The following is a 12,398-nucleotide window of genomic DNA, read 5'->3' as shown; positions in this document are numbered from 1 at the left end:
CAGTGTTCTGAACTTGACAGAATAAAATTCAGGCAGTGGATCAGATTAACAACAGACTGAAAATGATGGAAACTCTCAAATATTATCCCTCATTTCATCTTCTCAAAATACTCTTCAAAGAAATAACAAGATGGCATTGTTTAGAGTGTGGAGATCAGAATGGTGAATTCTAATTTGAGCTTGGTTACTGACTCATAGGAGTAATGTGAAGGGATTATTTCTGTCAAGGCAAGAATTCTGAAGTATAATGTGGCAATAATAAAAGCCAACTCACTTTTAGGAATGCAGGGAAGAGAAAGTAGATTTAAAATATGAAGTAAATTTATAAAAATGAAAATGGCATGTGTATCAGGATTTTCTGACTGTTGCTCCAAGCAGTAATTTGATTTCTGAAAGGCATCACAGAATATAGATATTGCAGCAGAACACTGAGGGTGAAAGAAAAGTCTTTGAGTTTTATTCTGGAGCAGTTTAGAGTTTCAGTGTCACTTGAAAAAAATAGAACACATATAAGGAAGTTTTAAACACTGAGTTGTCTCAAAAGCGATATATCTATATATACCCATATACGTGTACATAAAATAAGAAATGCAAAATCAAGAGATTAGTCGAATTAGTCAAATTAAAGGCATCAAAGCTCTCTGAATATGACAGGCCTTTAAAACTGATATAAACATTATCTAATAATTACAGGTAATAAAATAAGGCTGCCATTGTTCCATTCACAAGAAAGAAAAGTATTTTTAAAACCTGTGTGGCTCAAATTAAGTTTCAGATTATTTGCTATTGTGACTGTTTTAAGAGTTTTAAAGGATTAATTGCTATCAAAAAATTCAGCTTCTGGAAATCTCTAAATAATTATCTGCTTTAATTCAAATAACCATTTCAGAAGACAGGAGGCAAGTTAATTTCTCTAGTGGTCACCAGGAGTCAGCTTCACTAGGTCTGGATGTGTGCACCCTTGTGATAGTGTCATGTATGATCTAGCATCAGTGAAACAGAAACAGCATTAATTAAACAAAAGATGCATTAATTAATTAAACTGGAAAAAAAAAAAAAAACAGATTTAAGAGAGGGAACATGGTCAGCAGTGGGTAAATCTGACTCTCTAAGCAGACCATCAAGTATAGTAGTGTGTGCTTGCAGACCGCAAAGCAAATGGTATCCTGGGCTGCATGAAAAGCAGAGTGGCCAGCAGGTCGAGGGAGGGGATTCTGCCCCTCTACTCTGCTCTGATGAGACCTCACCTGGGGAGCTGTTATCAGGTCTGGTGTCCTCAGGAAGGACATTCATCTGTTGGAGCACATCCAGAGAAGGGCCATGAAGGTGATTAGAAAGATGGAACAGCTCATCTATAGGAAAAGGATGAGAAAATTTGCATTGTTCTTCTTGGAGAAGGCTCTGGTGTGACCTGACTGTAGCCTTCAAGTACCTGAAGGGAGCCTACAAGAAAGAGGGAGAGAAGCTTTTTGTGTGGGTGTATAGTGATGGGATGAGGAGGAATGGCTTTTAATGGAAAGAGAGTAGATTTAAATTAGATATTAGGAAGAAATTTACATTGAGGGGGGTGAGGACCTGGAAGATGTTGCCTAGGGAAGCTGTGAATGCTCCATCCCTGGAAGTGTTCAGAGCCAGGTTGGATGAGAATTTGAGCAACCTGGTCTAGTGGAAGGTATCTCTGCTCATGGCATAGAAGTTGGAACAAACTGAGCTCAAAGGCCCTTCAGAGATCAGGCTGTTCTATGATTCTATTGGCAAATGTAGTACATGGGAACTTGTATGGTCAGCAGCTATTTTCTCCTTCACTTCTGAATGAGCTGAGAGTTAACAGTTTCAACAGATGTATTTCTATAAAGAACACAGAATTTGTATTCATTTACATTATAAATGTATAAAATTCCTTTACATTCATTTATGTATATAAATTCATTTAAATTATAAATGTAAACAATCATATATTTAAGCTGAAATATGATGAAAAATACTGTCCTGATGAACCAGGAAAAAAATTGAAGCTATTTAAAATCAGAATCATTATAAGGTTTATAGCAGCTGAGTTATAAATCCTTCATGACAGAGAAATGGATTTTTAAAAGAAAATTGCATAGGATTTTTTCCAGAAGTATTTTTGTGAACATGTTCTGCATACATTTCTGTAAAGCCTATCAGAAAATTTAAAATATCCCAATGGAATGAAAAAAAATAAAATTAACTGAAAAGTTAAGCATTTTTTTCATTTTAAGAATGAATAATGGTCAGATAAAATCATTTATTATTAAAGATCACTGAAAGATGAAACAGCTACAATTTTCCTGTCTTACCTGTCTGCCATTCTCAATGTTTTCCTATTTTGGCTATTCAAAAGCATACCTTGTTTCCCTCTTTCCCCAGTTCATCTGGGAAGCAGATTTATTTAGAAATTATAAGGATTAGGAAATAATTTTCAGCCATGAATCAAGCATATGTGTTAAAATGGCATAGCATTCACAGAAGAAGGTAAGAATCCTTAGCTATAGAAAAAAAAAAGTTATTCTTCTTTTGCATCTGCAAGAGAGAAATGGCATAGTATATACTATTGGGTTAATTCTTACATGCCATCTATCTGTGTACTTTTGTCCACTTTGATAAACCTGGCAGGCATGGATGATTTGCTTTCTGAGCCCTTGGGATTAGAAGGTGTTGTTTATTCATTAACTAGGAATAAATGATTCAAACTCAGCAATTGAGATAATGGTCCAAATTGGGGAATGTTAACCTCTATTAACCTCCATTTTATACTTCCTATACCTTGTCGAAATTGCTTTGATCTTTTGGTAATATTTTATGACAGTCTTTCTGACAACAGGATTTTTCAAATTTGGAAATGTATGATAGTTTGTTTATTTGCTCTATTATCCTGTATAATGAAGTATAGACTGCATTTTACAAGCCATAATTAAGAAGATGCTTTTTCTAATTCTAATACATAATTAACATAAAACTGAGCTTTGGACAAAATTTATGAATTGACCGTAAAAAATCCAAAATTTAAACTGTTTTTAATAATTGTCTATATGATGAGGTATCACAGCTCTTATGAGGCAAAAGTAAAACAGAAGTGTTTTTTACTCTGAAATTCAGACTTCAAAAATTATACCTCATGATTTTATGTAATTTTATGTCATTTTAGCCAGATGGCTTTCCATCAATATCATTCAATAGTGAAATGTTGCATACAACTTCACACTCCTGCTAGAAAATTATTTGCATTTTTAGCAGAATGTTTTGATAGAAGCATTCAATATCCTGAGTTGGAAGGAACCCAAGAAGATCATTATGTCTAGCTCCTAGCTCTGCACAGGACAGACGTGAAATCCCATCACAAGCCTGCGAGCATTGTCCAAATACTTCTTGAACTCTGGTAGGTTGGTGCTGTGATCACATCCCTAGGGAGGGCAGTGAGTTGACTTTGGCCGGACAACAGGTACCCAGCAAGCCACTCTACCACTCTCCTTCCCAGATGGACAGGAGAGAGAAAATAAGACTGAAAAAAACTCATAGGTTTAGATAAGGCAGTTTGCTAAAGGAAAAGCAAAAATTTGCATTCCTGCCTTGGTTTTGACACCTAAAATTGTGTAGGGGATTGATCCTGGCTGGATGCCAGGCACCCACTAAATCCTTGCTATCACTCCACTCCTTAGCAGGACAGGGAAGAGAAAATATAACAAAGGGTTAATGAGCTGAATTTAAGGACCTTCCTGCCACCCCTTCCCCCTTTCCCAGATGTACTTCCTCCATTTCCGTGGTGCAGGGAGACAAGGAATGGGGCTAACTGTCAGTTTATCACAGGTTGCTCCTGCCATTGCTCAAGTACATCATTCACCTCTAATGTGGAGTCCCTTCCATGGGAGACAGTTCTCCATGAACTTCTCCAACATGAGTCCATCCCACTAGCAACAGTTCTTCATAAACTGCTTGATGTGGGTCACTTGCACAGGGTGGAATCCCTCAAGGACAGGCTGCTCCAGGGTAGGTCCCTACAGGGCTGCAAGTCCTGCCAAGAATACTGCTTCAGTGTGGGCTCCTCTCTCCACAGGTCTGCAGGTCCCTTCCAGGAGTCTACTTCAGCACAGGGTCTACTTCAGCACTTCTCCCATGGGTTCCCAGCCTTCCCTCAGGCATTCACATTCTTCCTCGTGGGTCCCCTCCATGAGCTTCAGGTGGCTCTCTGCATCTCTGTGGTCTTCCATGGGCTGCAGAGACACAGCTGCCTCATCACGGTCTTTACCACGAGCTACAGGGGAATCTCAGCTCCAGTGCCTGGAGTGTTTCCTCCCCCTCCTTCTCCACTGATCTTGGTGTCTGCAGGGCTGTTCCTCTCACAGGTTCTCACCCTTGTCTTCTCTGGCTGCAATGACATATGTGCAGTAGCTTTTTTCTTCTTCTTAAATATGTTATCACAGAGGCATTACCACCCTTTCTGGCTGGCTCACCCTTGGTCAACAGCACACCTGTCTTGGAGCCATCTGGCACTGGATCTGCTGGACATGGAAGAAGCTTCTAGCAACTTTTGACAGAAGCCACCCCTCTAACAAAGCCTAGTCATTCAAGCCCAATACAAGGAGCCTGTTTCAGTGACCAGCCACTCTCTGAGTAAAGAACTTTCTCCTAAATAAGAACCTAAATATCTCTGATACAACTTCATGACATTTCCTTGGGTCCTGTCACTGGTCACCAGAGAGAAGGGATCAGTGTCTGCCCCTCCTCTTCTCACCAGGAAGTTTTAACTGCAGTGGGGTCTCCCCTCAGTCTCCTCTTCTCCAGGCTGAGCAGACCAAGTGACCTCAGCTGCTCCTCATACAGCTTCCCATCATGGCCCTTCACTGTCTTTTTTGCCCTCCTTTGGAGACTTTCTAATAGTTTAATACTACCCAAAAACTGCCCCCAGCACTCAAGGGGAGGCTGCCCCAGTGGAGAGCACCCCAGGACATGGTTGAACTTCCTGCCTGCCAGGACACTGCTGACTCTTATTCAACTTGCCATCAGCCAGGACACCCTTGGTTCCTTTCTGCAGCACTGCTTTCCAGCATCTCCATCCCCAGTCTCTACTTACATCCAGGGTTGCCCCATCCCAGGTATCTGGCACTTGGTTTTGGTAAATTTCATATGGTTGGTGATTGCCCAGCCCTCTAAACCAGCTGTCTCTCCCCTGTTTGCCCATAGCATAGTGTGTTTATCCAGCTGAATGCTGGGAATATAATCCAGAAGGATACTGTGAGGGACTGTATAAAAAACTTTACTGAAATCCAAAAAGATTGCATCAACTGGTTTCACTTGGTCAATTAGGTGAGTTACCTTGTCAAAATATAAATTATATTTGACAAGTAGGATTTCCATCATGAAGTCATGCTGACTGTGACCAGTGACTGCACTGTTCTTCAGGTGTTTTTTTAATACCTCTGTGAATAATCTTCTCCATAATTTTAGCAATCACTAAATTGAGACTGACAGGCCTGTAGTTTCCAGGGTCATCCTTCTTGCCCTTCTTGAAAACTTGGACAATATTTGACAGCTTCCCATCCACTGTGACCTTCTCAGATTCCCACAACTCTTCAAAAATCATAGAGATATGTCTTTTGCAATGACATTATCCATCTCTTTTAGTATTCTTGAATCCTATCGGCCCCTATAGGCTTATAGGGATCCGGCTGGAGCAACAGCACCTGCGCAAGTTCAAGGTCAAATGGGAGTAGTTAATCATTCTTGCAGTCATGGTCCTCCAGCTCAGAGCACTGGGACCCCCTTTACCCATTGTTAGTGTTGAAGAAAGAGGCAAAAAAAAGCATAAAACCTCTCTGCCTTGTCTCTGTCCTTGTTTGTATTGTGACCATCCACATTCTGTAATGGGATGATGTCATTTTTGCACTGCATTTTGCTATTAATGTATTTAAAAGGACTCTTATTACTTACTCCCGCAGTACTGTCCAGCTTCAACTCCAGCTGAACTTTAACCATATTAATTTTCTCACTACAGAGGCATCTCTGCAGTCCTTCCATGTCACCTGACTTTGCTTCTGCTGGACATGCATCTTCTTTTCTTGCCTTATTTCCAAAAGGAGATCCTTGCTCAGCCAAACTAACTTTCTTCTTTGTCTGCTTGGCTTTCAACATTTTGGAATTGCCTGCTCCTGTGCCTTTAGAGAGTGATGCTTAAAAAGTGACCAGCTCTGGTGGACCCAAACACCTTCTTAAGTGCACCTTAGTCACTAGTTCCCTAAGCAGCCTAAAGTCTGCTCTCCTCATGCCCAGGGTTGAAATGTTGCTATTTATTTTCCTGCTGTCAGCAGAGATTTTAAACTCAATTGCTTTGTGGTCACTGTGGTCAAGATGGCCATCAATGACCACTGATGCAACCTTCTCTGCTAAAAAAACAAAAACAACAAGGGCACCTCTCCTAGTTGGCTGCCTTAGTATCTGTACCATGAACACCATTCTTATGTTTCACCCATCTTCCAGACCTTTTTGTGCCAGCTGTGTGGTGTTCCCAGTTAATATCCAGCACGTTGAAGCCTCCCATAAGGATAAAGTCATTTGATTAGGAGGTGTTCCTTAGTTCCTCAAAGAATAATTAATCAGTCTGATTGTCCTGGCAAGGGAGTCCTTAGCTGACGTACGCAATGACATTTCATTATTTGTATGTAGCTTAATCCTTACCCAGAGGCTCTCAACTGTGCCATTGCCAGCTGTGAGCTTTACATATCCCAACTCCTCCATTACATACAATGCCATCCCCCTGCCATGCCTAACCCTCCTGAAGAGCCTATAGCCACCCAGTGTGGCACTCCCATCACAGAACTCAGCCTACCAGGTTTCGCTTATGATGGTGATGTCACATCTCTAGGACTGTGTCAAAGGTTCAAGCTCTTCTTATTTTATCCTGTTTCATAGTTTCAAAATAAAGGAGTTTCAGTGTTCATCTGTTTTGTGTGTTAACACAATTAGTCTTCTAAGATTCACACAGACACTCACTCCTTTCCCCCAGAAAGATGTGAGATAGAATCGAAAAAGCAGAAGTAAAAAAAAACCTCATGGGTTGACATACAAAACCAGCAAAAACCCAGTAAAACAAAGCAAATTTAAACAAGTGATGCAAAAGTAATTGTTCACAAGTCAAACCAATGCCCAGCTGGTCCTCGAGTAATGACAATCCCTGGCTAACACTGCCCTCCAGTTTTATTGAAAAGCATGACACAACATTGACCTTTTGATCAGTTTTGATCAGCTGTCTCAGTTCTGTTGCTTCCTAGGTTTGTCCTCTTCCAACCTACTGGGGCCTGAGTGAGAAACAGAAAAAACTGATGATTGGCAAGCACTGCTCAGAAATAACTAAATTGCGTGTGTGTTATCAACACTTCAGGTTAAAAATGTAAAATGTAGTATCAGAAAGGCTGCTGTGTAGAAATTAATTCCTTCCCTGTCAAAGCCAGTGTGACTTCACATGGGAATCACATGGGCCTCAGTGCGATATTAGACTTAATTTTTAGGAGATCAGGACCTAAAAACAAATCCACAGTTCACATCAAAATTAAGTCTAAACGTTCTAGTGTTATCACTCTGGTTTCTCTTTCCTGGATGCCAATCATAGTAGCAGCCCTGTTGGACAAACCTGCCTGTGTCATTAAATCTTATTTCAGTTTCCAACAAAGGGGAGGAGAATGTTCTCTGTGGAAGACCAAAGTCTTAAAGACCTTCAGTCTTTAAGATCTGTCAGAATTTTCACTGGAAGATATTTTACTTTCCTTTCAAAGTTCAGCATCTGTCTAAACATGTGTGCTCTTGAAAACAAGTGAAGTCTCTATTACTCTTCCATCCTAGGGCAATTAATGAGCATAGAGGGAATATGCAAACAGGGAAAATAAATTACAGAAATATTTGTGTAATCCTGGCAGTACATTGTAAGTCAACAAAATCATGCTGTTGGGATTGTGTCAAAGAGAGTCCCAAACTACTTCTTGATGCACTTAGCATCTGTTTTTAAAAAAAGATCTTGTCCCTCCTGTAAATATTATTTGCATATTCCCTAAGCTCTGTCTTTGCCAAGTTGAGCTTTAAGACATTTTTCTATGTGGTTTTTCCAAAGTGAAAGAAACAGTGTGTGCCCATGGATCCAGACTGTACCCAAATATTTGTATTTGGTGTAAAGCCCCCATTTGAGAAATAACAAACAAGCAAAAACCATAAAGTTGACTGTTGTCATGCATGCTATATGACAGACCTTTTCAATAACTTCTGCATAGTTCCATATCAATTCCTTTTTATTTAATATAATTTAAATGTTTGATTTCATGTCTCTTTTCCGTGAGCATTTTATGAATATTTCACTTAGGCCAGTATTTGTCACCTTACAGATTTTTTCCTAAAATTTTCTTCATGCCTTTTCTTTGGGGTGTCTCACTTGTTACCAGAGAGAAGAGATCAGTGTCTGCCTCTTCCCCTCCCCCTGTGAGAAAGTTGTGGAATGACATGAGGCTTCCCTGCAATCTCCTCTTCCTTAGGCTGAACTTACCAAGTGACCTCATATGGCTTCCCCTCCTGGCTGTTCACTGTCTTTGTCAACCTGATCCTGAACAAATCTGTCCCAACAATTCTGAGAATAGCTAATGAATTGTAGGTCTTATAGCAAATATTCTTAATAAACCCACTGAGTACATTCATCCCAACTAACATTCAAGCACCCACACAGGCACTGGCTCATGTCTCTCTGTCCCAGTGGGGCAGAGGGAAAAAAAAGGAAAGAGCAAGATTAAGACCACTTATGGATTTAAATAAAGACAGGAATATAACTGGTCAAGAACTATTTTGGCAAACCAGACTGGACTGTAAAAATTTAACTTCATTTTTCAGTAATTAGCAGAAATATTTAATTATTGACTTAGGTATTGGCAAACTGATGCCCTTCCCCTGACCAACATCGGTAGCATAGGCAGGCTGCTGTCCAAGTGTAATGTGTGAGGGTCTCATATCATGTTACCACTGGTGAGCCAAGGGTCAGCATGCCTCCTACCTGCATCCAAAAGTGATTTGCACAATTTACTGTTGCTGTGAGATTACCTGACTACCAAGTGTTCCTGACAGTGGACCAAAGCCACTGCATCAGTTATGATCTTGTCTTTGTTAGCAGCAATTGGATGAATTTCCACATTGGGTGCATTACTACTCATCTTTTGTACTGTCTCAATAATGCTTTGTTAATAAATTGTTGTCAGGCTGCATTACTATTAGAAAAGTGAAGCAGAGATGACAATCAATAAAGTACCTATCTTCAGCCTTTCCCAGGTTCAATTAATTTCATTTCAAATTTCTTTCATTCTTGCATTCCACTGACCCCCCATGTTTTGTTTTCTTTTTTTCTTCAGTATTTCATTTTAGACACTTCTTGTTCTGCCTTGTTATCACCACATGTTAAAATCAGTCCCTTCAGTGAGACAACAAAACATGCAGGAGGTCACAGTCAGGACACTGGGGTTTCTCTCTGTTGCTCCTCGTTTCTCACACTTTTCATGTTCCAGGGGCACAGTCCCTCCAGATGGGTTGTTACTCTGCCATGGAGTGCCTCCTCTGGCATTTTTATTCCCTCATTTCTTCTGATGCTCCCTCATTCATCTTTCACTTTTTCCATATTTTTTCTTTTTTTAAATATGTTTTCACAAAGATACAAATGTCTTTTTTGATGTGCTCAGCTGTGTTCTGTGGTGGGTCCAGCGGAGATAGCTGAGAGTGGCTGAGTCCAGCCCAGGGCAGACCCTTGTCTCTTCTCACTGAGGTCAAACCTGTAGACAACTTCAACCAGGACTTGCTATTTACATCCAATGCAATCTTTCAATTCACAGGAGTAGATTACAATTACACTAATTAAAAACAGGATGAAAAATAAAACTGGACAACTACAGAGCCTGACCTTAACAGGAGACCACAACCAGCAGAACAAATTATGAAGGAATTGACATGCATGGAAGGTGGATAAATCAATGCAAGGGATTAGCAAAGACAGATTGTGTCACATTGATAAAATATTCTCTTTAACAAAATGACTCTTTTGTTAAAGACAAGAGAATTGGGGTAGATCTAATCTCTCTAGACTTCTTTACAATACTTGCTTTGGTATCTCATGGGAAATTTTCACTGAAGATGGTGGTTAGTACATGAATTGAAAGTTGAATAAATAATTATGTGATAGAGAAATTACTAGTGGAGTGCTCCATGGATTAATTTCGATAATCTTTAGTACCTTGTTTAACAACAGTTGTAGTTGATGCTAATGGATTTTTATGATGACAGAAAGCCTTAAAATGTATAAAGCAGAAGGAGCACCTGAAGGTCTCCTGGGAAGAATAAGACAACCTTAAAAAAAGAAACAATAAAAATGATAACATGAAGTGCAATCCACCTGGGGAATTAAAACCCCATCTCTGCTACTAGGTAAAGATCTACCAGCTGGATGACAAAGTGCATAAAGGATTTTTTTATATTTATTGATAACAGTGTGATTGTAAGTCCCCAACGTGAGATAAAAAACATTATCCTGAGAGCTATCAGGCAAAATATTTGGGGTAAAACCAATATAAAATTACCTCTGGAAGTCTCTACTCTTCTGTTGATGTATATGGAATACACAGAAGCAATAGTTCAAAGGCAAAGAAAACAACTGAAGAATGTATAGAATATACATGACATAGAGAAGAAATTTATATATATATACATATGTATATATATATATATATACATACATATATATATATAAAAGAAGAAGTGTATTTATTATGAAGTTTCTACAATGACTCTAAGTTGTATGCTCTGTAAGACAAATTGGTTATATTACACCTTTATTTAGTAGCATTGATCTTGCATAAATAAATAATTACATACATACATACATACAATCTGCAGAAAGAGATTGCATTCAAGCAGGATGTTTGCAAATCTAAGTTTTGGCCATTTAACTGAAAATTCTCTAAGGTGACAGTGACTAGTTGTCTCATCTCACAGACTGTAACAGTCATAATGAGCAGATAAGTTCCAGTTGGTTTAAAATAAAGAACAAGACCATTTTTCTGAAATTGAAATTAATTGCCTAGATAATATTTTCAGTATCTGAGATAGTGATGAAGTCATTGATTTATGGTATCTCATGTATGTCTTTATTTTAAGAAGAAAATTTTAAATTACAGTTTAAATAGATCATCTTAAAGTTTTGAAGGACTTAGACATCACCTTGATCTACTAAGTATTCTAATATTGCAAGCCTTCCAATTTCAGATAAATATTCAAATGCACAAAACTGAATTTCAATCTTCACTGTGAATGTTTTTGAAATTCAATAATAAGAAGGAGAATGAAACATGAGTCAAAAAAAAAATTGAAAGGTGAGGAAGCATTGGTAGGAGATGAAGATAAAATGGCTATAATTAAAAGTCCAACTGTCAGACCTTTCTAGCTGTAGAAGTAAAGTACTAATAAAATATTAATATAGTCAAGTGAATTACTCAGTTGAAGTACCTATGAATTGCTCTAAAAAGCTGAGAAAAATTGAAAACATATGTGAAAGAGATGAACAAAGAGACAAACAAAGACATAAAGGATGTCTGAACAGAAGGTGTGAAGCATAATGGTGTATGAAATAAATTAAGAAATGCAAAAGGAAAGTGCAATCTCATTTGTTTCATCTATTTTTCTTTCAGTTAAACAGCTATAAAACAAATATAAATGAGTCCATGAAAGCTCTTTTGTCTCCAAATTATTAAATTGAATTTTTTTAACATACTTAACTTGAACAAAATTAAATAAGATTACAGCGAGTTTGTAATCAGTATCTCATATGAGAATCAACCTATTTATGATACACTATTTGAAGAGCTACTCCATGCAGATGATAGTGAATGAAACAGGAATTTTATTGAAAATAATCTAATTAGTCTATAAGAATTCTCTACAATCAGTTAATCACACTGTAACTATGTAAGTTGGTAGTGCTCAGAAAGCTAACTGTCCATTTATTCATTTTGTTTATAATTGGTAAAAAATCCCTACTCATTTATTTCTTGTTTTCTCTAGGTATATCATAAATTATTTTTAACAAGCAATTTGACCTAAAATTTAACTCTAGAAAGTTTTTATATAGATCTGATAATTGAATCTTTTTGTAAGGGAGGCATTATTTTTCTCTTCTTTTCACACCTTCATCCTTAAAACTCATAAAATACAGCCTCTTTGCATAGGAGAAATGAGAATTTGTATAGTAGGCTTTAATTTCTTTAAATCAACCAAACAACATTTTTGAAAAAAACTTTTTCAAGTAGCATATGTACCACATAAACCAGAGGAAGCCTATCAGATAAATACATAATATTTTACTTTATTAA

This window comes from Serinus canaria, chromosome 1 (genome assembly GCF_022539315.1).
Source record: "Serinus canaria isolate serCan28SL12 chromosome 1, serCan2020, whole genome shotgun sequence".
Lineage (NCBI taxonomy): Eukaryota > Metazoa > Chordata > Aves > Passeriformes > Fringillidae > Serinus > Serinus canaria.
This window is presented reverse-complemented; position numbering follows the sequence as displayed.